Genomic DNA, 26,943 nt, shown 5'->3' with positions numbered 1-26,943 from the left:
CACTCTACCCAGGGGGACAGCTTGAGGCTCTGTCTCAAAAAAAAAAAAAAAAAAGAAAGAAAAGGATGCTGAATTTTATCAAATGCTTTTTCTGTGTCTATTGAGAGGATCATATGGTTTTTGGTTTTGCTTCTATTGATGTGGTGAATTATGTTTATGGACTTGTGTATGTTAAACCAGCCTTGCATTCCTGAGATGAAATCTACTTGATAGTGATGAATGATTTTTTTAATTTGTAGCTATGATTTATTGGCTAGGATTTTATTGAGAATTTTTGCATCTATATTCATTAGTGAAATTGGTCTGAAATTCTCCTTTGTTAGTTGGGTCTTTTCCTAGTTTTGCTTCATAGGACATGTTGGGGAAGATTCCTTCCTTCTCACTTTTTTGGAATAATTTCTACAGTATGGGTATAGGCTCTTCTTTCAAGGTTGGGTGAAATTCTGGTGTGAAGCCATCTGGATCAGGGCTTTTTTTTGTTGAGAGATTTTTATTGTTTCTTCAATCTGAGTTCTTGAAATCAGTCTGTTTCAGAAATCTATTTCTTCCTGATTAAGTTTAGGGAGAGGGTTTGAGTCCAGGTATTGATCCATTTCCTCCACATTGCCAAATTTCTGGGCATAGAGTTTCTTGTAGTACTCAGAAATGATTTCTTATATCTCTGTGGGCATCTCTTGTTATTTACCCTTTATCATTTCTGATTGAGGTGATTAAAGATTTTACTTTTCTGTTTCTAATTACTCTGGCCAAAGGCTTATTGATTTTGTTTATTTTTTTAAAAAACCAATTTTTTATTTCATTAATTTTCTGAATGACTTTTTTTTTTTTCATTTTCATTAATCTCTGGTTTACTTTTGGTTATTTCTTTTCTTCTGCTGGGTTTGGGATTAGATTGTTCTTCCAATTCCATGAGATGGTTTGTGAGATTGTTGATGTGCTCTCTTTCTGTTTTTCAAATGTAGGTATCTAATGTGATAAATTTCCCTCTTAAGGGAATTTACATGCTATTGTCGTATCCCACAGATTTTGGTAACTTGTGTCTTCATTGTTGTTATGTTCAAGGAATTTAACAATTTCCTCTTTTATCTTTTCTTGAACCCAACTATCATACAGCATAAAGTTTTTTAATTTCCAAGTCTTTGTGTGGGGTTGAACATTTTTGTTGGAGTTGAGTTCCACCTTTATTGCCTTGTGGTCTGAGAAGATACAAGGGATATTTCTATTCTTTTAATTTTGCTGGGGTTTGATTTGTCCTAGATTTGATTGATTTTGGAATATGTACCATGTGCTGATGAGAAAAATGTATATTCCTTAGCTTTGGGGTGGTGTGTTCTGTATATGTCTATTAATCCCATTTGTTCTAGGGTCACATTTAAATCCTTTGCATCTTTGTTTAGTTTCTATTTAGAGGATCTGTCCAGTTTTGTCAAAGGGGTGTTAAAGTCCCCAACTATTATGGTGTTATGGGATAACATATTGCTCAGGTTGAGCATGGATACAGCTCTGTTTCATAAATCTAGGAACATTTAAGTTGGGTGCATAAATTTTTAAAGTTGAAATATCTTCTTGTTGAATTGTTCCTTTGACTAGTATAGTGTCCATCTTTGTCTTTCTTAACTTTAGTTGCTTTAAATTTGCTTGTATCTGAAATTAAGATTGCAAACCCTCCTTTCTTCTGATTTCCATTTGCTTGAAATACTGTTTTCCATTCCTCAACCCTGAGTCTTGATTTGTCCCTCTGCACTAGGTTTGTCTTCTAGAAATAAAATATGGATGACTTGTGCCTTTTTATCCAACCAGCTAGCCTGTGCTCTTCAGTAAGGAATTCAGTCCATTGACATTTATTGAGAGAATTGATAAGTATGGTGGAGTTCTATTTAGCCTATTTTGTGAAAGTCCATTGTGTAGTTTTATCCTTTCCACCATTGCGGAAGCTATGTTTAGACCTTCAGCTTCTGGGTATTTACTTTGCTGGTGGTCCATTGTCATGGTCAGTGTTGAGAATAGGTCTAAATAGTTCCTATTGAGCTGATCTTATTGTGGTGAATTTCCTCAGTGATTGTATATCCACAAAAGATTTTATTTCTTCATAAATTGTGTGACTTAGTTTAGCAGGATACAAAATTCTATGCTGAAAATTGTTTTGCTTAAGAATGTTGGAGGTGAATGACTATGCTCTTCTGGCTTGGATGGTTTCAGTTGAAAAGTCTGCTGTCATCCTAATACACTGCCTCTGTAGGTCAGTTGGCACTTTCTCCTGGCTGTTTGTAGAATTTTTTCCTTTCATCTTGACTTTGGACAGGTTCATTACAATGTGTCTTGGAGAGGCTCTGTTTCAGTTGAGATAATGTGGAGCATGTTATCCATCTAAAAGGAATGTGTTGGAGTCTTTAGCAAAACTTGGGAAGTTTTCCTTCATGATGGGCTCCAGTAGGGCTTCCATTCCTTTAGGACAATCTTCTTCCCCTTCAGTAATCTCTATTATTCATATATTTGAATACTTTGTGGAGTCTCATAGTTCTCTAAGCACCTGTTCTACTTTCTCTCTCTTCTTTTCTGTGTCTTTAACTACTTGAGTTAACTTAAAAAACTTTATGCTCTAGTTCTGAGGTTCTTTCTTCTTCATGGTCTAACCTATTTTTGATACTTTCCACTGCATCTTTACATTCCCTGGTTGTCTCCTTCATTTCCCTAAGCTCTGCCATATTCTTTCTATAGTCTACATTTCTCTCATCTGACTTTTGTTTCTGTCTTTCCATTTTCTTGTCCATTCCTTTTATCTGTCAAATCCATTAATTCTTTATAGGTGGAGTCTTCTGCAGTAGCTGCCTCATAGTCCCTTGGAGGAGTTTCTCTGTTTTAGTTTTTCATGTTGCCCCAATTTTTCTGTTGGTTCCTTCTCATGTGTTTTTTCTTCTTGTTCACTGCCTTGTTCTCCTTTTTCCTTCTCACTACCTCCTTTGTTTTAAGCAAAAGTCCTTGCTCTTGATGACAGTATGTTGCAATGTGTTTCTAGGACACCAGGTGGCACTGCAGTTTTTTTAGGAGACAGAGAGCACAGCCAACAACCTCTATGGTCCTTATTAAAACTTAGTTGTCATTTGTGATCACCTGATTGTTTCCTTAGCATTCAGACCCTGCCTGGTTGGGATCTCAAAATTCAGAAGAATCCTTCAGGGGCAGGTGTCACAGTGCCTTCTGATTCTAGTTCCCATGGGGTGTGGGAGTCCCTCAGCCTTTCCAAAGAGTGGAGTTCTGATCCTGGCAGACAGAATTAAGACGGCGTGCTTTAGGTCCCTGCTAAGACCGTCTCAAGACCTTCCCACAACAGAAGCCAAGACCCTCTCAGTATAATTCCCTTGCCAACCACCAAACCTATGGCAAGTCCACTCCAACTGGCATTCAAATCTGTTTGCTGCATACTGTTGGAGTCTATGTACACTTCCAAGCTTTCCACTGAATATGCAGCTTCTCCCACTGTAAATGTTCCCATCTGGAAAGGCTTCTTCCTACCCTGGGCCTTTGTGGGTAGCCAGCCATTCCCAGCCAGTTGCAATCACTTGCCTAATTCATCAGTTTTCTGCCACTCCAGATCATATGCTGTAACCAGCTCATCATCTCCTTGCTGTGCTCCCTGAGCTAGGACTCCACGTAAGGTCCCTGCCCCAGGTATTGCTAGGTTCTCTCTTTTTCTTCAGTCATTCTAGAAGAGATTAACTGAATGAGTCTTCTGGTCTGCCATCTTGCTCTGCCCCCCTTTTCTTTGGGGGAAAAGACAAGTATTTTTCCCCAAATCGCATGGCTGAGCTGGAGAAGAGTCTAAGGAAGCTATGGAATCTGTAGTTCTTTTCCCTATACTACTCTGCTTCCAACTTATGTGTTTATGGCAAATTTCCTGTGTTTTTTTTTTTTTCCTTTTTGTCATTGAGGCATTTTATTTGTAGGTATGTATTACATTCCTAGAAAAAGAATCCCAGGTTTTCCCCCACCCCTACCCCATGTGTTTTCTGTCTTGCTTCTTTGTGGTCTGTGATACCAGCTGAGATTGTCAGGACAATGAGATTAAACTGATGGGATGGGAGTAGATGATTTTGCCATTTTTCTAGATCTTTGAGTTGCACATGAAATCTGGGGCTGATCACTCCACACTTCTTTAACCTGCCTGTCACGTCCACAGTGACTTTCCCAGCTCTGTGACCACCAGTGATTTCAAATTTGCCAATGCCACCCCACTTCCTCATTATAGTTAAAAACTGAACGATGACTTTGGAGCACAGACTAGGGAGAACCTGGAGTTTGCTCTCTTTTTGGCATTGTCTATGCGAGACTTTCACACATACCATTATGGAGGCACAGAAAGATGGTGGAAAGAGGGGCATGCCCACAGAGTTACCAGATCTCCTATTTCTGCCTTCCACCTGGATTTGGTAGGCTCCTCAAGGTCAGGCACAGTGTCTATTTTCTATTTTATACAACATCATGTTGGTAGTATATGGAGCCTTCAGAGAGGGTCAACGTGGGGCTTGGAAGTAAATTTTCTCTCTGAAAATGAAATTAAACAAATTAAATTCTCATGTGATGGGAAATAAAACAGATGCCTTCTAGGTCTCCTGGAATAGCTATTTGACTGGAATTTAATGTTTGAAGAAAGAACATTTGACCAGAACAGGACAGGGTGTGATCAGAACGGGAGCATAAAGAAAAAGTCCATCTTTGGTTTGCTGATCAGTAGATTGCAAGATGGCAGGGTTAGGGGACACTGAATGTAGGGAGTGGGGGCTTTCTGGTTTTCAGAGGTGACCCTCTGTGATGGAGGCAGGACTAGGTTCATTGAGACCTGAAGCAAACAGCCCTCAAGATACTCAACATTAGGTGCTTTGGTGGTTTATCATGAAACAACAAACTCAAATGTTAAGTTGGCTTCCAGGTTACTTAGGCGGCCCTCTGTGCAGGACAAATACCACAAGTCAGTTTGAGAAAGGAATGATCTCCTTTCACTCCTAAGCTAATTCACTTGCAGTTGTTCTAAAAAGAAAACTGTCAATAAGAATCTGGTCTTTCTTGGGTGAGATCTCTCAAAGTTGAGAAAGGCTCGGATCACTGCCATTTTTGAGGTTCTAGGTATATTAAAGATTGAACAAATGTTACTGCTATGAAATTTGTGGTGTATTTTAAATGCTTTTCTTGAACCAATTGATGCTTTTAGCACACAAAATGCAATGTGATATTATTGTGCTAGTGACAATATAATTATAGGACCTACAAAAATATTAGTTCTTAGTGCACTTAAAGCAGTGTGGTTGGAGGATGGGCTGTAAGTTTAAAGGTGATGGATGGCTTCTACTTTCAATCTTGCCAGGAGATCTCTGTAACTGCATGGATCAGACCATTTGGAAATGAATAAGAGGCCTGTGTAGTGATGTCTGAATCTAAACGGCCACACTCAGAGACTAGTAAGTCTACTTAACCTTTGAACCTGTCAGCTAAGGCCCAACCTACCTACAAAATGATGTTATCCATAGGCCACCTGCCAAATCAGCCTTGCCTGGTGACACCATGGCCTTGCCCTGCAACTCTCTTAAAATATCATATCCCACCATGGTACACATAGCATCCAGCTACGGACACAGAGAGTGCTCCTCAGAAAACGTTGCCTGACTGGCTGATAAACCAAAGTATCTTTTGAACATTCCATTTTAAAGGACAGCTACTCACCAGGCACAGTGGCTCACATCTGCAATCCTAGCACTCTGGGAGGCTGAGGTGGGCGGATTGCCTGAGCTCAGGAATTGAAGACCAGCCTGAACAAGGTTGTCTCTAAACATAGCTAGTGTTGTGGCAGTCACCTATAGTCCCAACTACTCGGGAGGCTAAGGGAAGAGGACCACTTGAGTCCAAAAGTTTGAGGTTGCTGTGAGCTATGATGCCACAGCATAGGGGCAGCTAAGGGAGACTGTGTCTCAGAAGAAAAAAAAAGACAGCTACTTGACAGAGGTGAGAACCTGCTTGGTGAGATGATCAACTTGCAAAAAAGGTCACTGTTCACACACACAACTACACATTCTCCTTTTACATTATGCCAGTTCTCCCAATTTGTCTCATCTGGCTTTGGGGAACCCTTGTCTTCTTAGAACATGTCCCACCAGGGACCCTCAATTTCCAGCATTTCAAACTGTGTCTCTCAACCCATTCCTGGGTCATGAAATCAAATTGGTGCATGGTAGCCAACATTTTCTGAGCAAAGAAAATAGAATGTATCCAAATATAATCACACCTTATAAACACTTCTAAAAAAAGTAAAAACCTATTGTTTTCTGAACTTTCTTTGAATTCCATAAATGCGTGTATTGAGGTTAGATGTAAACTTCATTTCCTATGGTGAGTTAGGTAAAATTTTTGACCCACTGATCTGGGTGGCAGATTAAAATGTCCCAGACTCTGCCCAGCAGATTCTGTAACCTTGTGCTTCCAGAGCAGAATTGTTATGAATAACTGTGGTGGGAGGTGACTATCATGGTCTGAATGTTTGTTCTTCTAAATCCATGTTGAAATCTTAACCCTGAAGATGATGGTATTAGGAGAGGGGTCTTTGGGAGGTGATTATGTTGTGAGGGTAGAGCCCTGTTGCAGGGAATTAGTGTCCTTATAAAAGAAAGAGACCCCTCAGTCCTTCTACGATCTGAAGACACAGCAAGAAGGTGCCATCTATGAAGCAGAAAATGGGATCCACTTGACACAGAATCTGCCAGTACCTTGATCTTGGACTTCCCAGTGTCCAGAACTATATTTCTGTTGTATATAAGCCACTCAGTTTATAGTATATTGTGAGAGCAGCCCAAAGAAACTAAGTCAGTGATCTAATGCTGAGAACCCTTCAGGACCTTCCCAGCATGTCAGAGTCTTAGCCACGGTCACTTCCTCGGCACATAGTTTTACAGCTAAGAGGCTGAATCTAAGAAAGGCAATTCAACAAGTTCATGGCAGAACCAGGATTCTGATACAATTTCCCTGACATCCCCTTTCTGGGATCTTCTCTTTATGTTTTGTGGTCCTCTAGGGTAATACAGCAAAGAATAGCAGAGAAGATTTGCTTTTAGGTCAGAAAACCTAGATTTTAGTTCCAGCCTCACCGCTTAGTATCTATGTGATCAGGAATCCATAAATCTTAACATATCTGCTCCTCAGTTGTATTGAATATAAAAAGAATTAATACTGTAATACTAGAGGTCAATTGAATTAATCTACTTAACAACACTTTTTAGAATGTGTGGCATTATACGTTTTTTTTCTTTTTGAGATGGAGTTTCCCTTTGTTGCCCCCAGTTGAGTGATACGGCCACATAGCTCACAGTAACCTCAACGTTTTGGGCTCAAGTGATCCTCTTGTCTCAGCCTCCTGCCTGCCACAAACCCTGGCTATTTTTTACAGATGGAGACACACTCTTGCTCAGACTGGTCTCTGGTCTCAAACTTCTAAGCTCAGGCAATCCACCCACCTCGGCCTCCCAGAGTACTAGGATTGCAGGCATGCAGGCATGAGCCACCGTGGCCAGCCCTACATATTTTCTAATAATTTTTACTTTTGTTCTTTGAGTACCCGTGGCATTTATTTAAGAACTATGTATTGCTATGGGGAAACCAGGGGCTTATACTATAGCATACAGGCAGAAAGGGGTATCACCACGTCTCACCCTTCTCAGAGTATTCAGTGGCACTTTCCAAAGAGAGGATGCGTCTCCTCATTTCACCCCAAGATCAACTTCCATCCCTAGAACCCTCACAGCAGCCTACACAAGTCACTAAATGTAAAACTAGTTCAGTGGCAAGACAGCCTTTACCTCCAGACCACCGTGGGTGGCTCCCTAAAGCCTGAAGAATGACATTACCCTTCTTCCCACCTCGGCTCATACTGGTAACCTCACTATCCTGTGGGTGTCTGTGAAGCCCTAGATACACAATATCTGATTAGGGCATTGTTTAACTTCTACCTGCTCTTGTGGGAATTCAGCTCCTGCCCCTCACCGCCAAAAGTCTTCTCTAGTTTTTTCTCAGCATGTAAAGGGTGGTGTCTCACATGAGCTGGTAGGGGGTTTAGGACCCCAACAAATAGCACCCCTCTTCTCTGTCTAATTTCAGAACCCACTGAAAGATAGACACAGCAGTCAGGCTGATGGAGATCAAAATGATAGTCCTATTAGTAACAAGTAAGTTGAGGGATAACTTTCTAACCAGGGGCTGTCATTTCACCCACCAACTTGAGCTTATTACTTACCTGGGGCGAGCCACAAAACTTCAGGCACGGCATCCCCCTTTGGCATGGAGAACAGAGGCTGTGTGTCCCTGGGACTTTTCCCAAACTTGCCAGTCAGAGGACTTCCCTCTCCCTTTTCTACTGGAAATCCCTCCAGACAGAAGCAGGAGGGAAGGAGGGCGCCCCCCGCCCCCAGGTTTCCAAACACATTTGCTCACGTTCTTTGCTCTCTTGTGTCCTTGTTCAGGAACCTCCTAATGACTACAGAAAAGAGCAGGTGCCATGCCCGAGTTGAGAAAAGGCCCTCTCTCCATCTCTGTGCTGGGTCCAAAGGGAAGAAGTGCCTGGGATCAGACTACCCTGAAGTTTGTAGGAAACACCTGCTTCTTGTTGATTTTGTACCAAAACTCCCTCTTGGCTCCAGCCTCCCTGACAAAGCCTATCCACCAGGCTAATAGATCCTGAAGAGATGGGATCTAAGCTTGTGCCTGGGAGCTTCAGCTCGCTCTGAAGACCCGACTTCACAATCCTCCCTTCATGTAATGTCATGGCCTAAAGACTTCATCTGATGCTTTCAAATTCTTATTCTTATTTTAGAGATTTTTAAAAATGTGATAACCAACCTCCAATCCCCTAGCTTTTCCCATACCCTTAAAGAGTTGGTCTTGAAACAGTTCTAACCAGCTTTTCGCCAGCTCTGCCATCAATGCACAGCGTGACATCCTGCCCTTCACGTATTTCCTGAACTTCCCGTAACTACAGTTTCCTACAAAGCCTAGTCCGACACCTTGTACGATTAAACAAAAGACAAACATATTCTTTTCTCTTGAGCTACCCATTTAAAACCCAAAGCAGCTGTTTGCACAGGGCCTCTGGGCAGAACGGGAAGGGGAAAGGCCAAAGACCCTTTGCACCTTTCTGGACACATCAAATTTACATCATGCAGGAGGCGATTTTGACCAGTGGCTTGTGAAGACAGATCTCATTTGTATTCATCCTGACAGCTATGGCAGGGACTTGCAGTTTTCAGGGTTGTGATGCTCCTGTCACTACATGTGTGCCCCCCTTCCCTTCTAATGGTACAATGTGGATTAGGCTGAGACGGAGGGTACAGGATATTGATGAATGTCAGTCAATTTTTAAAATAAAAAATATGAAGCTTGGAATCAGTTTTAATTCCCCTAAAATGCCATCAATTGTTTTTCCTCCTAGTGAGTATTCAAATGTTTCAATCTGTATTGCACAACATCTGTAACACTTTATGTAATATGTACTTTATTGTACATCAGTACTTCTGTTATCAACTCATTAATTAATTCAACAAAAGTTTTAGTGCTTTTTTTTTTTTTGCAGTTTTTGGCTGGGGCTGGATTTGAACCCACTACCTCCGGCATATGGGGCCGGTGCTCTACTCCTTTGAGCTACAGGCACTGCCCTATTTTAGTACTTTTTTGGCAAATGATAAGGATCTAGAGATGGGACGCATAGGGTAGAAATTCACATAAATAACTTTAAGCTATAAAGTTCAAACACAATTCTTTAGGAGTGTAGGAGAAGTGAGCCACATACTTCATCTGGTAGATCTTGGAAGACTTCTTGGAGGAGGTGGGGTTTGAGTTGAGTTTAAAGGATGGGAGGCTGAGGTGGGTGGATTGCCAGAGCTCAGGAGTTTGAGACCAACCTGAGCCAGAGCGAGACCTTGTCTCTAAAAATAGCTGGGCGTGTGGCGGGTGCCTGTAGTCCTGGCTACTTGGGAGGCTGAGGCAAGAGAATCTCGTTTGCCCAAGAGTTTGAGGTTGCTGTGAGCTGTGATGCCATAGCACTCCACTGAGGGCAATAAAGTGAGACTCTGTCTCAAAAAAATAAAAAAAAATTTTTACAAGGGTTTCATGAACAGAGAAGGCACCTGGGTAGAACTTTGAAGACAGAGTTTCCTGGGCTCAACCTCAGACTTCTAATGTGTGACGAGGATTGGGGACCACCCAAAAGATCAGGTGTGTTTAGAGACCAAGGAACACAGGGAGATTAAAAGGCCATTGCTAGAGGGCTTGGACAGGGACAGCCAGATATTCTCCACTTCTTCAGAAGGCCAAATAAGAAGCTGGGCACAGTGGCTCACACCTGTAATCCTAGCACTCTAGGATGCTGAAGCTGGTGGATTGCTTGAGCTCAGGAGTTCAAGACCAGCCTGAGCAAGAGTGAGACCCCATCGCTACTAAAAATAGAAAACACTAGCTGGGCACTGTGGCAGGCACCTATAGTCCCAACTACTCGGAAGCTGAGGTAGGATCTCTTGAGCCTAGGAGTTTGAGGTTGCTGTGAGCTATAATGCCATGGCACTCTACCCAGGGCCACAGAGTGAGACTCTGTCTCAAAAAAAAAAAAAAAATTAATTGGAAAAAAAAAAAAAGAAGACCAAATAAGAGGAATTAAATGAAGCGTGAGGGCTTGGTTTCCTTTGAAGCTGAAGTTCCTGGACATGAAGTTTGTTAAAAACTCCAAGTTTTTGCACAATGTGGCAAGAAAGGGCTTTCTCTGGAACAAGGAAGACAATATAGTTAAATATCCAAACCCAAACACAGCCCAGAATCTCATTTGCCTACGCCAGTAGTTGACAAACTTTTTCTGTAAAGAGCCAGAAAGTAAATACCTTCAGCTTCATAGACCATATGGTCACTGTCAGAACCATTCAAGCATGTTGTTCTAGTGCAAAAGCACTGTTAGACAACATGCAAATAATTGTGTATGGCTGTGTTCCAATCAAACTTTACCCACGGACACTGCAATCTGAACTTCACATAATTTTCACATGTTACAAAACATCATTCTTCTTTTGGTTCATTTTCAACCACTAAAAAAAATGTAGAGACTTCTTATTCACACCAGCCAAGAAGACAGAAGCAACTCAAACGTCCATCAATAGAGGAATGGATAAAAAAAAAAAAAGGGGTATACATATATAATGGATTATTATCCTGCTTTGAAAAGGAAGGGAATCGTGTTAGATGATACAACGTGGATGAACCTTGAAGACATTACACTAAGGGACATAAGCCAATGACAAAAAAAAAAAAAAAGAGGTAAATATTGTACAATTCCATTAAATAAGGTACTTAGTGAAATTTATAGAGACAAAAGTAGAATGATGGCTGCCAGGGGCTGGGAAGAGGAGAAAATGGGGGGTTTGTGTTTAATGGGTACAGAGTTGTAGTTTTTACAAGATAAGAAAGTTCTGGAGATGAGTATCATAGCAATTTGAGTATACTTAACAAAGAACCATATACTTTAAAATGGCTAAGATGGTAATTTTTTTTAAACCACAATTAAAAACAAAAAGGAAAAAGAAAAAGCGAATTCTTCTTTACTCAAAAATATATAACCAGGCAGAAGAGCCTGTGAGTCTGCCAACCTTTGGCCCATGAGCAACTTGTCTGAGGCAAAAAAGATGGTCCAAATCAACGCTTCTCAAACGTCTCCACTGAAATACTTCCAACGAGATAAAAGGGAGAAAGCAGACTCTAGCAAGGGTCTGCCAGCAAGTCTATAAAATTATTTTAAATACGCCTTTAAATAAAATTCAGGGACATTTTAAAATCCTAGTCCACAACACATGCTATTTTAATGTAAAATTGACATTCATTGTAAAAATCCATAAAACCTGATGCAAGTTCAGGCTTAGAGAAGGTGAGTGACTCAGTCAAGGTCTCAAAGCTAGAACAAGTCGGGTCTGGAACTGGATCCACAAATTCCTGACTCCAAGCTGCCTTCTCATCAGGCATTGGCTTCCCATTCCCAATCCCTACCCCTAGCCCCCAACATCGAAAGCTGTCTTCAACATAGTGATGGCAAACCACTTATGAGTTTCTACCACTATACATCAATTCATAGGTTTCAAATAGTATTCATTCTGTTCTGTTCTAGAATATTTTAGTTTGGTTTGTTCTAAGAGCCTTTCTTCTCCTGCTTTCTCGAACTCTGCTTTCTCACCCATTTGTAATTGCTTTTCTTTTTAACTTTTCGCAACATCCATTCTGATATATATCATGGGATGTTAAATTATGAGGGACCTGAAAGGTTTTTAGACACCTGGCATCATTCTTCTCTTGTGGCAGACTACAGTATTTGTTCAGAATTCTCCCTTCCTTCCCTGCTCTTCTCCCCATCCTATTGACTTTAAACTTTGCCATATGATTTGTGGAATCATATCAGTGGAATGTGCACCGTGGAATGTGCACAGAGGTGAGACTGTGCTAGTCTTAAGCAGAGGTTTTAAGGAGCATCACGTGTTTCCACTACTTTTAAGAAGCTCCAACTCTCTTTGAGAACCATGTGTTCTGAGTAGTGTCTGTTCTTTCAGCCGGGGCCTCAGAATGAAAACATGACAAACCAACACACACTCAGCCTGCAGGCTGGGCCCAAGCCCAAGCAATCCAGACTCATGTGTTGCTATAAACTACTACATTTTGGAGCTGTTTGTTACACAGCATTATTCCAGCAGAAGCTGACTAGTACACCCCTTCTTTTGGCACCAGGGCTTTGATTGATTGATTGATAGCCCTCTTCTATTCTCCATCCATGGGCTCTCCTTAGGCTGACTCTTCCCCTTCCTGAACTGTGCACCCTCTAATATATCACATCAACTAGCTCTCATTTCTGAAACACACTGTGTGTCTTCTCTGGTGAGACCTCAAATGTTTTTATTAAAGCTGAGAGAGTCTCATATTCTCTCTCTTGGCCAGCACAAATATCTGACCCTAGGCTCTGTCCCTTACTCTAAAGAGCTTCTGAAGAAATCTTACTATCTTTAGGTAATAAGATAAGGGATAAGATAAGGAATCTTATCTAAGTCCCATCTGTTTTACAACAAAAGCATAGAAGGAGTGTGGGTCATACAATACTAGATACCATATCTCCTGGTTGCTTTTTGAGGGTGGGAAGTCATGCATGGAAAACAAATAAAAGATTTCTCTTAGAATGCAAAGAACAGAAGAGGCAGACACCTGAAAATAAAAGCTACTCCTGGTGCTTTGTGAAAGAGCCAAGTCAGTGCTGAATTACTTATTCACATGAAAATGTGGGAGCAGAGATGCAGACAGTCCAAAACACCAGAACACACCGATTTGAAATTTAAGAGGTCTTTGTATGGGCTAGGAAACCCTGGAGCTGCCCAGAAGTGTTTCGGAAGAGCTTTAGATGAAGTATTTCTTCAAAACAAACTGCTTGATGAAAACATGCTCCCTTATACCTTAGGGTCCTATAAAGATGTGTTGTGAAAAACCTAAAATAAAAAGCATAAAGGCTACCGATTTTTTCAGATCAGTATGTTTGGCTTTGCCACATACTTTCTTTAAAAGTAGAATTTTTTTTTTTTTTTTGGAGACAGAGTCTCACTCTGTTACCCTGGCATCACCCTAGCTCACAATAACCTCAAATTCCTGGGTTAAAGCAATCCTCCTGCCTCAGCCTCCCAAGTAGTACAGATGCCCATCACAGGAGCTGGCTATTTTTTCTATTTTTAGTAGAGACGGGATCTCACTCTTGTTCAGGCTGGCTCAAACTCCTGAGTTCAAACTCAGGAGTGCCCGGCCAAAATTCAACTATTTCTTGGAAGGTTCACAGCAAAATTGAGTGGGACAGAGATTGCCCATATACCTCTTGTTCCTACACATGCATTAGCCTCTTCCATGATGGACATCTCCCATCAGAGTGGTTACGATAGATGAACCTGCATTGACACATCATTATCACCCCAATTTCACGGTTCATCTTACAGTTCAAGTTCACTCTTGATGTTGTACATTCTGGGGATTTCAGCTAGTGTATAATGACATGTGTCGTATCACACAGGGTAGTTTCACTGCCCTAAAAGCCCTCTGTACTCTGCCTATTATCCTTCTCTCCCCCATACCCCTGGAAACCATGGATCTTTTTTATTGTCTTCATAGTTTTGCCTTTTGCAAAACGTTGTCTATTTGAAATTATACAGTATGTAGCCTTTTCAGACTGGTTTTTTTCAGGTATATACTTTCTAAAATAAAGCAGCATGGGTTCTAAACTGTGAGTGTGAAGTTTTCTCCTCCACCCCCAGGATAATAAAATAAGTTTACATTCTCTCAGTCCAGACAGCTGGACCATATAGGGACACAGTATGAGTTCTGCTGAGTGACAGGGGAAGCCGACTGGGGATTAAAAGGATAATCCCCAAAGTGGAAAATTAGCTGTGGAAAATCAGGGGTTGATAAACAACCCCCCTTTCCTATGCCGTCCCCTCTTGCTCCATTCTCCTACCTTTCCCCTATCACACCCGCCAGGGGTTCCCACAGTTTCCCAGGCTTTCTCAGAGGTCTGGGTGGCCTTGTCCCACCCCTGAGGAGGACTATCCACATTAGTCATGAAGCAAATGCCAGACCCAGGAAATCCTATCAGTTGGATGCTCTCATAGGCGCTTGGGGGTGGTACTAACTTCTGTAAAATACAATCCTTGCCCTTTACACTCATACTTACTAGCAGTGAGAAACTTATAAGCAAATAACCTCTCAGGAGAGAGTGCAAAACCAGAAACAAGCGGAGGAACTCTTAGTGTGGTCCTTTGGAAAGGACTCACTCCCTGTCCCCAGAGAATCTGACTTAATTGGTCTGGGTTGAGTCTGTTGTTGGATCGTGTCAAAACACTCCCCAGGTGATTTTAATGTTAGCCAGCCCTAAGAGCCACCACCCTAGACCTGCTGAATCAGGGACTCCGTTAAGGCCACCAGGATTTTAATGAGCCCCTCGGGTCAAGTTTGAAAACCACTGCTCTGTGTTGCTAAGAAGTGGCAGCATGGGAATGGAAGGTTCTGGAAAGTGAGGAGTTGAGGTTGGGGCACTGGCTTGGGGGTAAGGAGTTCTTAAACTAGCATCTTCCCCCTCTTGTCTGGGCATCAGGGCAGTGGGCAAGCGCTCCAATCACAACCTGGCCTGAGCCAGTCTCAGGGTGAGACCTCCCTGAGGGATGTGGCCTGTGGAGTCCAGTCCTGAGACCTCAGAGCCTCAGTGTCTTGACCTCACGGCTACTGCTCATTTCCCTCGGAGCTCCTTAGTGGGCAGGAAAGGGTGGGCCTGAGGAGGCCTTAGTGAACAGCCAGAAAGGTCTCTGACTGGAGAATGCTGCCTTCCACTTTTACAGCTCCTATCCTTTTCCCCAAACTGGGCCCCCCACCGAGGGCTGGCTTCTTAAAAAATGGAAAACCCAGACAGGAGGAACTGTGTCCATCCCCTTCCCCACACAGAAACCATGTCTCTTGTCTTGGACATCCAACATTTCGTCCCAAACAATCACGCCCGCACCCATCATATAAGCAGGGCTTTGCCCAGAGCAATCCAACCCTGAACCCCGGCATCCCCTGTCCCCCAACTTTTCCATCCCAGCTGATGTAATAGAAAACAGTAGGTCTCGCGGCCTTGCCTCCTTGGGCGCCCCTCCCAGGCCAATTGGGCAGGGCACGACCCCGCCGTGGTGCCCAGCTCGTGGGCGGAGGGAGGGACCCGAGTTCCCGCAGCACCCGCAGGCAGCGCCCCGCGCGTCGGGGGGAGCCCGCGGACGGTTGCGGGCCGAGCCCCCTTCCCGGTGGGGAGGGGCCGCGGCGGGTCCGGAGGCTCCTCCCCTGGGGTGGTGGAGCAGGAAGCGGGGCGGGGGCGCGGGCGCGGGGGCGCGCGGTGCGGGGCGAGCGCGGGGCCCGGGGCGGCGGAGTATGCGCGGGCCTGGGCGGCCAGCCCCGGCGCACAGCCGCGGCCGAGGCGCGCGGCGCGGGGCGGAAAAGCCTGTTTACACAGACTGCACACCGCCTGGGGAATAATGCAGTAAAGGAAGTGAGCCGGCTCGGCCTGACTGCTCCAACTTCCTGCTCTCACACACACCAGAGGGGGAAAAAAAAAGAGGAGCGAGAGAAAGAAAAAAAAAGGGGGAAAAATCAGGATCTCATTACAAGAGCAACAGACCGTCTGCAGACGCCTGTCAGCATGGAAAGTCGGGGGCTTTCGCCCGGGTCCTCCTAGAAATTCCCCCGAAGAAGGATCTGAAAGCTCCCCCACATCTGGGTAGGTAACAAGGCTTGTGCCTGTTGCTCGGACACTTGCAAAGTTTCGTTTGGGGTGTTTTTTTTTTTCTTTCTTTTCTTGGGCTTGGTGGGGGTGGGGCAGTGGGCGCCGCGGAGTGGGCTGCGGGCCGGGGTGGGGGTGGGGGTGCGTCCGCGCTGGAGGGCCCGCCCGGGGAGGGGGCGCCGCCGGGGATGCTCTTGCGCCCGCGTCGCTGCCACCGCCTCCGCCGCCGCGGAGCTAGCGCGCCGGGCCGGGGGCTGCGGGACCCTGCAGCCCAGAGGAAGGGGTGCCGGGCGTGCAGCCTCGGGGGCTCTCTTAGGGCAGCGCTGCAGGCAGTGGAGGCAGCAGGGGTTAGCAGGGCTTGGGGCACCAGAGAAGAACGGTGCGGGGTGACTGCCTGGTGCGGGTGACCACCGCTGGCCTTCCTGCTGGGACTGCGATCGCGCTCTCCTCGGGGTGGGCAGAGGGCACCGGTGCTGGGATCCAGGGATGGAGAGGGAGGTGGAGGGCGCGGGGAACAAAGTTGTTGGGGGTAGGGCTGCGTCTACTCTCGCTCTGCAGGTGACCCCCACCCAGGTCACCGCCCCAGGCGCACTCCCAGTAGGACATTTAAAAGCCGGTGGGGTCTTTACTGGACACGGTTTTGGAGAACGACCCAGCAAGAAGCGATGGTGGCGCCCCCAGCTCTTTAGCTGCTAACTGAATGTTGGCCTGTAACGCTACTGTAACTCTGGGGGGGGGGGAGATCAAAATTTTGGGGAGTGGTTAAAAAAAAATAAAAGATGTCGGTTTTGTTATTTTTTCTGAACCTTATCATGGGGACAAGCTACAGTTAGGTGGCGGGTGGAGGTGGGAGCAAGAAATGTTATTTTAGAAACTGCAAAAGGGGCTTTTTAGAAAAAAAAAAAAACGAGTGTCGGGAGAGTTTCTGGCTTGTCTGGAAACGGCAAGACTAATTGCCATGCGCTTCCGCTTTGAAACTGGCAGCAGACAGCATCTTGAAAATGACTCACTGGAGGGAGCTCACAAAGAAACTGTGGTTTGCTCCTTCTCAGGTTTATGTATTTGTGCCTTTTACAGTTTCCTTTGTAGTGTTCGAGGGGTCCCCCGCCCCCTCCCCAACAGCCCCCTTTCTGCCTCCCTCTCTTGAAAGCCCCCCCATCCCCGCCGGTCTTTAACTCTCCCCCGTCCCCAGCCCGGGGCTGGGGGGTGCAGGGGAGAGCCGAGTTGTTTTTGGAGTTGGCTGGGGAGAGGGTTAAAGGGATTCTGCTGCAGCAGGGGGAAAAAGTTCCCTGAATTTTCCACTGGCTGCTGCAGGAAGAGAGAGCCCCTTTAGTCATTGCGAAGTAATGTCTGCACACACACCGACTAATCTCATTAGGAGTTTCCGCTGCCCGGCACAGGAGGGGTTTTGTGCAGCCACTGTCAGCCTGGGGAGCCCAGCGCTGAGGAGGGAGACAAGTTACGGCTTTATTTACTTAGAGGTGCAGCCGCCCAACGGGCCTTTTCAGGGCAGCATCTTGAAAACTTTGAAGTCACTCTGGGCATTTTGCATTTGCCTCCCCGTGTGTGTAGCGGATGGGATGGGGTAAGAGGGTGTTTGAAGCAGCTCAGACACATCTCCCAACTATGCTTCATTCTTTGTGGGGAAGAGGAGAAACCAAACACGTTCAGGGCATCTGTAAGAGCTGAAATCGATTTGGGAGTCTTACTGCCGAAGAAAATGCCCTCAGATTTCTCTCTGTCTTTTTCTTCCTTTCTCTGTGGCACACATTTATTTGGAAAAGGTCAGTTGTGAGTTTCAATTTATGAGGATTATAAAATTACAAATTGTGTTAAGAGGGCACGTGGGTCAGGCAGTTAAGGAGACTGCCCATAAGCGTTCTTTAGAGTTTCCAGTAATGATGCAGCCTGCAAAACCCCCTGAGTTAGGAAGAGTGATAGCCTTTCTATGCCAAATATAGCAAAGGCCTTCAGCCCCCTAAAAAAAAAAACAAAAAACAAACCTTTAAATGTTGCCTAGAAATGTGTAGAGTTACTAAAAAGACTGAAGACTTTTACAGAACCTGATTGGACCAAATGTGGTCCCTTTATTGACAAAGACACGTTGCCTCTCCTTTGAGGGTTTTTGAGGTGTTGGCATTTCTTTTATGGTGGCAAAGTATGTCCTAAAAACAACCCCGCCAGCCTGAGCAGAGAGTGAGTCAGTGGACACTAGTACAAGAAGTCCCCAGTGCACCGTGCCTTGTACAGAGTTGGTACCTAATAAATTGTTGCTTTCAATTTACATGGAAAGCTATGAGTAGATAACAAAACTTACAATAGAGAAGAACAGCTTGCAAGATCTAATGTCATTCTGCATGACAATTCCTAAAGAATGGTGGTTGTAAATAGTCTCTTCAAGAGTACATTTCCTTCAGATAAAAAGGAAGTATTCAGAATAACTCATTGGGACAACTAATTGTTAGGGATGCATGAGGTTCATTAAAGTCAGTGGCTCTCAACCAGGAGTAATTTTGTTTCCCAGGAGACATCTGGCTGTGTCTGGAGACATTTTTGGTTGTCATAATTAAGGGGATGCTATTGGCATCTAGTGGGTAGAGGGTAGGGGTGCTGCTAAACATTCAACAATGCACAGGAAGGATACCCCACTCCCCTGCACCTCCCCTGAGTTTCCTAACTCAGAATGTCAGTAGTGCCCAGATTAGGAAACCCTCATTTATGTAAATAAGGATGGTGAAGTTGATGAAAAATTCTTTCATGGGCATTCACTCAACAAGCAGGGCATTTAAAAGTTGTCACTTTGTGGGTTTTTGCCACGTGTCTAATATATAATATTCACAAATTTTCTCTTTCTCTTTTTGATCGGTTATGTGCGATAGGACGGCATGGAGATGATGGCATTGTAGGGCTGTATCCTTTGTGAGTGGAGTTAGACCATCCCTGAAGCTCCGCAGGCATAGCATCCTCACCTGCTTGGTACCCGTGCTTTTTAGGCTGGAGTGGCCGTGGTCCAGATGGGGTAGAGCAGCAGTTTTTCAGCTCCATTTGAATTTTGAAGTTACCTAAACCTTTATTAAAGACCCCCTCTTTTTCCTATATAAAAAATTAAATAATTCAAGACCGCTAATACACAGTAAATGTAACTCTGAGATCATATATTAAAATTTATGTATTTAATAACTTTTTGGAACTTGGATCTTTTCCTGAAATTAGTTTTAAAGGACTTCCAGGCAGTGTATATAAATTCAAATATTCCCTTCTCAGCTGCCAGATATTGTATTTTATGTGTTCTCTGGTACTCAATTGTATTTATATATCTGTCTGATTCAGAGGACCAATATAGTGCTGTGAAATATGACCTATTGACAACCCAAAACACTCAATAAAAAATTATCCAAGGATGTGACTTCCTGGAGTAGAGTCTTTTTCACAGAGGGTGAGTTACTGCTTACTAATTGATAGTTTTGTTCTCTTCCAGTTCCAGAGAATGACTCAGTCATCTCCGAGTTTCTCAGACCTGGTGGGAGGTGGAGAGAGGTGTCTCCCTATGTTGCTTAGGCTGGCTTTGAACTTCTAGTTCAAGCAAATCCTCTTGCCTCTCAGCCTCTGGAGTAGCTGGGATTATAAGCACAGGCTTCTTCACTCAGTCTTAAATGGACTCTCTGTCCATTCTGGTTTTGCCCTGGTTCTGGAGTCCAGTCTTCTGATACCTTCCCAAAGATCTATCCTGGCACATACCCATGAGAGAGGCATGGATAGTTTGCATGAACGATGTTACTCTTAACAGATTTTCTTGTGTGTTTCATGCAAAAGTTTTTTATGTCCTGTCTATCCATAGTTCCTCTTTGACTTCATAGATTGATTTGTAGCAATCTACTTGAGACCATGCTAGCATAAAAGTATTTTCTATGGGTTGGTTGTTTTTTTTTCCTGTTGTGAAAAATATTAACTAGAATGACCTTTAAAAGATAGAGAAAACCATAATGAAAATGGTAGACATTTCCCATAATTCTACCATTTACATTTTGATGTATATTTTTCTGGTCTTTTAAAATGGGCATGTATGTATATGTATAAATACATACACACATACGCATAAAATTCTTCATTGGAATCACAGTACTGAACTGTTTTATAACGTATTTTTACTTAACGTAGCATGGTTAACACACCTTTATAACTAGTGCTAAGACTGGAATTATCACATAGAGCTTGTATTTATTGATCTAATAAAGGTATTGACTCAACAGTGGGTTGACATAATTTCAACGTGGACTTCAATGTTTTTGTCCTTTGTGGTTCAAGTAATGTCCTAAGAATGCTGCCCTCTTGAAAGACTGAGTTCCTGTGTGCTGTGAAATTTGGGATTTTGAGGAGTTTCTCTATGATTTAAGAATGAGTCATGATTTGCCGTAGAGTATCAAGATGTAGTAACAGGAAGTACGGGGCACTACACATCAAAACAGAATGTTGAATGATGAAAGAAGAGAAACTAGGTTAAACTGAAAATACCCCTTGAAATTATCCACCTGTGAAAGAGGAGGAAGGTGCATTTTGTACACTTGGACAACTCTTATTTGTTACTGTTTCATTTTATATCAGTAGAGTTTCCAAACTTTGGAATTGGTGTTTTAAATTGATTTTGAGCTCAAGATTACTGTTGCCCATGGCTGCTTTGAATTGAGGTCATGCAGCTTTGCGATTGAAACCATGACAATGAGACCACGAAAACTCTGGTTTTGCCACTTACGGTGCAGCCCCGGTAAACTGAATTATCAGTGTGTGTGTGTGTTCTGTTAAATACTAAGGGCTTTCAAAAATGGTAGATTATTTGGTCTTCTCTTTTATTCTGTTATTATAGAATAATAATTATTCTATGCAGAAGTTTAATTCTCTGGGATTCCTACCTGAAACCAAAAGAAAAATGGCCTTTCACCCATTATTAAAAACTTATATCTACGTCAGCAGTTTTGAAATAAACTTTGAACTGGTCGTTTCAGTAAATTTTGATTCGGTTTGAATTGTCATGGGGAAGGAACTCATTGATTATTGATGTGCATAAATTTACGTTTCCTGGAAAGAATTATTCTAAGAATTGAACAGGATTATTTTGTAACATGGCTGAGAGATTCACTTGTCAATTTTTACAGAAATTAAGATGACGGTCTTATTAATGTATTCTAACTGGAATTGGACCAAAATGAATTTATTCACACACCCTAAAAAGAGGATTTAAAGCACATAGTTTCCTAGTGTTCTTACAGCTACTATATCTGAGAACAATTCCTACTTATCCATGTATGATACGGGAGTGATGGGATGCGTATAAAACACACTTATCTGCCAACTTCCTCTTTTTTTTACTTTTTAATTGATACCTACTAATTGTACATATTTCAGGGGGTACACAGTGATGTTTCCACACACAAAATGTATAGATCAGATCAGGGTCATTAGCATAGTCATCATCTCAAATGTTTATCATTTCTGCGTGTTGAGAATATTCGATGTCCTTCTTTCAGCTGTCTGAAACTGTAAGTTGACCACCCAAGGGATTGTATTGAACTGGTTAACATATGGAAGTGGTCAACATAAGGAACTAGGCCTGCTATACTGATACGTATATGTGGTGCTTGTCTGGCCTATGAAAATTAGATCAAGTTGAGGTGGTCAATGCAGGGAGGTGGTCAGTTATGGAGGGTCTACTGTATATAATGTGTAATTGGTAACTGTAGTCTTTCTACAGTGCTATAGGACATTAGAATTTATTCTTCTTGATGAAGTTTGAGCTTCTGAATAAAGAATAAAGAATATGAGACTCTTGGTGTCCCTCCCATTTTTAAAAACACTTTAGGTGTGATTTACAGACACTAAAATGCACAGTTTTTTTTTTTTTTTTTTAATTTGAGACAGAATCTTGTTATGTCGCCTTGGGTAGAGTGCTGTGGTGTCACAGCTTACAGCAACCTCTAACTTTTAGGCTTAAGCAATTCTCTTGCATCAGCTTCCTAAGTAGCTGGGACTACAGGCTGGACTATTTTGTTGTTGTTGTTGTTTAGCAGGCCGGATGGGGTTCAAACCCACCAGCCTCGGTGCATGTGGCCGGTGCCCTACCCACTGAGCTACAGGCGCCGCCCAAAATGCACAGATCTTTAGTGTTCCTGTATACACCTTTGACACCCCCAAGAGAAAAATATTTCCTTCATCCCAAAACAGTTCCTATATTTTTATTTCCTTATGGCAATTTCAATTTCATGATTCTACCATGTAGATTCTTAAACCCCAGAACACCTTGATAAAATACTGAAGTATTTTTATTCATTCTGCTTTGGTTGAAAAGAAATCATTAGAGGTGTAATGGTGTATGTCTGTAATCCCAGCGCATTAGGAGGCTGAGGTGGCTGGATGGCTTGAGGCCAGGTGTTCAAGACCAGCCTGGGGAACAAAGTGAGAATTTGTCTCTACAAAAAAAGAAAACATTTAAAAAAAATTTAAAAATCATTAAGATATATAGGTTTTCTCATCATGCAATCAGAGGAACAAAATCCCTTGTGTATTACTTAATATCCCACCAGTATTTACACTAGCCAAAAGTAATGTGTGTTGTAGGAAAAAATATATTTCTTTTTGGGCTGAACTAATTGGATTGAGGGAAAACTAATCTACGTGGCTTCAGTTTCTTTGGCTTGAGGGTGAAGTGATTTAAAGCCGAGAAGGTCAGAAGGCCTATTGGTGTGCTACTCTTTTAGAGTAAAGAACTTGAATTCTTCTTGGAGTTGTGAAAGTGTGATGTGATTTTTTGCTTTTATTCTCAAACAGCCGACTTATAGACATATACAGCAATTTAAAGAAACTACTGTTTTTGTGGAAGGAAAAAAGAGTTCCCCATAAATTATCTTTTTAATTCCATTTGGCCCCTTATTGAATGAGGAACACCCCAATGGAAGGTCAGTGTTAGCCACTATTCTTCCTTTCCGCCTGGTCCTTTGGGGTTTGTGATAGGCAACACCCATTTCTTTGTTTCTTTTCTTTTTTGTAGACAGAGTCTTATTCTGTTGCCTCAGGTAGAATGCAGTGGCATGGTCATAGCTCACAGCAAACTGCAAATCCTGGGCTCAGTCAGTCTCCCTGTCTTAGCCTCCCATGTGTTGGGACAGCAGGTGTATGCCACTGCCTGGGTAATTCTTTCTATTTTTGGTAGAGATGGAGTCTCAGTCTTGTTCAGATTGGTTTCAAACTCCTGGCCTCCCAGGGTGCCAGGATTACAGGTGTGAACCACTTCACCTGGCCTGGCAGCAGTCATTTCTAATGAGGCAGAGCCACCTCATTCCTGGGGACACCTGTGACTGTCTCTTGGTTGGGTGTTGAGTAGCACCAGATAGGATTTTGGTCACCTGGTTAAATCCCTACTCTTTTCTTCTGATGGTCTTTGAAGGTACCATCTGCCCTCCACTGCTGTATCTTAGGGTTCTCACACTCCCTCTTACCCCTTCCCATTCCTTCTCCATCCAGGGAACTAGAACAATCCTTTCAACACACAGATCTTAGCATGTCATTCCTCTCCTGAAAATCTTCCATGGCTTCAGTTTAGAACAAAGACCAAAATCCACCTCTTTGTGTACTTGCCCTGGCAACGGAGGCCCCATTCTCTGTCTACGGTGAATGTCTTCTGCTTAAGCTTTCTTACCCTGTAATGCTATCTTTCTCTTCTTAAATAAACTTTGTTTCATGCTTGCCTTAAAAAAACAAACAAACAAACAAACAAACAAAACCCCAGAAAACAAAATCCTTAACATAAACTACAATACGTGATCTGGGCCGAGCCACACTGGCCTGTCCTTACTTCCTCAGTGAGGTGCCCTGTGTCCAGTGAGCTTTTACAAATGCTGTTCTCACTTGGGAATCCTCTTCCCCCGTTCCCCACTCCCAGCAGTGTTACAAACTCCACTCTGCCTGTGGATCCTCATTACTCATTAATACCTTTTCTGTAAAACTCAGGAACCAAGGAGATGTGTCCCTCGTTATCCGAAGTCACTGTTGACGCCTTTGAACACCTCCTGCCAGTGAGGGATACTGTGCATGCCTGTGTCATGATGAGTCCCACAGCTGTAGTGCCCATCAGCCTGTGAGCTCCCTTTGGGCCCACTCTCTGTTTTTCTCGTCCTTGTATTTATCCCAGCACTTTGGACAATACCTGGCGCTCAGGAAAGGGGAAAGGTTGTGGATAGAGCCTCCCCATCTTGCCCCTGGCCTTGATCAAGCACTTTGTTGCTGTGCCTATATGCATAGAGACAGTCAAAAAGGTCCTCTATCCCATGCCCCTTACTTTCCATTCAGACTTGCAATAAAAGCAGATATACAGAAATTGGGTTCGTATATTAATATCCTAGAGGACAAGCTTTAGCCCTGTTGTTGATAATCAGTATTATAATACTGAGAATGGCTGGTTAACAGTAAAGTTGTCCACAGGATAGTGGAGCTTGAAAAAATTGCAGTGTAAAGTTCTTTCAATATTATAAATAACCACTGTGGAACAATCATCATTAGTCTGTAATTATTATTATTTCTTTTTTTTTGAGAGTCTCACTCTCTTGTCTTGGAGGTTGAACACCGTGATGTCTTTGTAGCTCACAGTAACCTCAAACTTTTGGGCTCAGGCGATCCTCATGTCTCAGCTTTTCGAGTAGCTGGGACTACAGGCATCCACCACAATGCCTGGCTAGTTTTTTTTTTTTTCTTTTTCCTGTTTTTAGTAGAGACAGGGTCTTACTCTTACTCACGCTGGTCTGGAGTTCCTGAGCTCAAACAATCCACTCACTTTGGCCTCCCTGAGTGCTGGGATTACAGGTGTGAACCACCTTGCCTGGCCTGTTAAGTCTGTAATTAAAGATTTCAGTTGACTAAAGTTTCATGGTTCCCTTGGGTAACAACCACTTTTTAGGTCCATAGTAGTCACAGTTAAGCTTCTTTCACTTATATTAAAACCTGTGTGTTTAGCTTTTGTCCATAACTTTTTGAAATTAATGTTTCTGATTGAGTTTTAAAGTAAGACAAGACGCTGCTCTGTGTGATGATGAAAAGATGAGTGACTCAATACCCCCAAATTATTTTTGCTGAAAAAAACCCCTCAAAAACTAGCCAGGCATTGTGGGGGGCGCCTGTAGGGCTCCTAGTTAATTTCATTCAGCTGGGTTTCACCAAGGAGCAATTTGTTGATAGTCAGACTTTGATTAACCGGAATGTTTGATTAAGCAGATTTTCTACTGGCACTTAATTGTCAGAAAGAAGAGATGAAAACAACAGCTGCCACCATCATCACCCAATAAACCCCAGGACTTATGTGAGGGTAACTGTAGGAATCCTCTGTGGGAATTAACTGTGGGAATTCTACATTTATCTATACCTATGGGTTGCCATCAACCTCAGAATGAGGGTACTGAGGCCCAGAATAACAGTAGGGTAATAATACCGTAGCGCCTCCATAGCTGACCACCTTCTTAACTTGGCCTAATTTTCATAGACCGGACATGTGCTGTGTGTACGCCTCAGTCCAGTAGGCCTCGTTCCTTATGTTGGCCACCTCTGTATGTTGACCAGTTTGTTTCAGTCTCTCGAGTGGTCAACTTACAGAGGTTCTACTGTGTTCTATCAAACAATGTTCTAACCAAGAAAAAAGGTAGATGTTAGAATGATGTTCTGACACTGACACTAGAGAACATGTCCTTGGTTAATAGAACTGGAACTGGAACTCCCACCACCCGCCTTTCTATCATCTTAATAGAGTTCGGGAAGTTTGCCTTTAGAGGCTAAAGGACAAGCCCTTGCCGTTCAAGTTTATTCCAAAATGAATGGGACAGTATGTGACCTCAGCTTTTGCTGCTGCTCTATACAGAGTCACTCTGCCTACGTAGGGTTCAAAACCTGGTTCTATACTAAGGGAGGGTTTCTTTAAACTTCTGCACCCCAGTGAATTGTCATTTCACTCTGAGAAGTCAGGAGAGAACCTCGATTTGTGATACAATTTTCTAGGAAAGAAGAACGCTTAGATGCCTGATAATTTCAGCGAGTCGCTTTATGGGGAAACCAAGCCGTTTGGTGTATTTGGAACACTGTATGTGAGGTGCAGTGCTTCAGTTTTCCTGTATGATCTTGAAATCCTCCGGAATCTAGCGTTCGTAAGCACTGGTAGGGAAGTTATTTCTGCTACAGTCCTGCCTCTTTTTACCTTCAGATACTGATCATTTAGACCACAGTTTTTTTTTTCTTGTCTTTTTTAGAAAAGCATTTTAGAGCACACGCCTCCAGATGCTTCTGGTGATGATTGAGTGAGGGTTGGAAATGATTGTCACATCTTTGCTGCATCCTAGCCCCGTGCAAAAGTGCCTCAGAGGACTTTACCTTGATAGTTGAGGCAGGAATATAAGAGTCAGGCGTTCCTGTCCTTCCATTATTTACTTTTTTTCTTTAGCCAGGGTCTGGTTCTGTCACTAGAGCTAGAGTGCAGTGGCATTTAATTCACTTACGTAGTTGCTATAGCATTTTTCTTTCCTTTCCTTTTCTTTTTTTTAAAGACAGGGTCTTGCTATGTTGTCCTGGCTGGAATGCAGTGGTTC

General features: G+C 43.0%; 1 protein-coding gene across 1 annotated transcript in view; it reads left to right on the top strand.

Moving 5' to 3' along the window:
• The first annotated feature begins 15,998 nt into the window (after window positions 1-15,998).
• The window catches only part of ELK3 (ELK3, ETS transcription factor), a 73,028-nt gene continuing 62,083 nt past the window's right edge, over window positions 15,999-26,943 (top strand). The window contains exon 1 of the mRNA XM_003783337.3: window positions 15,999-16,327. The gene's annotated coding sequence lies outside the window, so the exon portion shown is untranslated. The remainder of the gene's footprint in view (window positions 16,328-26,943) is intronic.

The sequence above is a fragment of the Otolemur garnettii genome, unplaced genomic scaffold, assembly GCF_000181295.1.
Source record: "Otolemur garnettii isolate 467f Iridium unplaced genomic scaffold, OtoGar3 scaffold00007, whole genome shotgun sequence".
NCBI lineage: Eukaryota > Metazoa > Chordata > Mammalia > Primates > Galagidae > Otolemur > Otolemur garnettii.
This window is presented reverse-complemented; position numbering and strand designations above follow the sequence as displayed.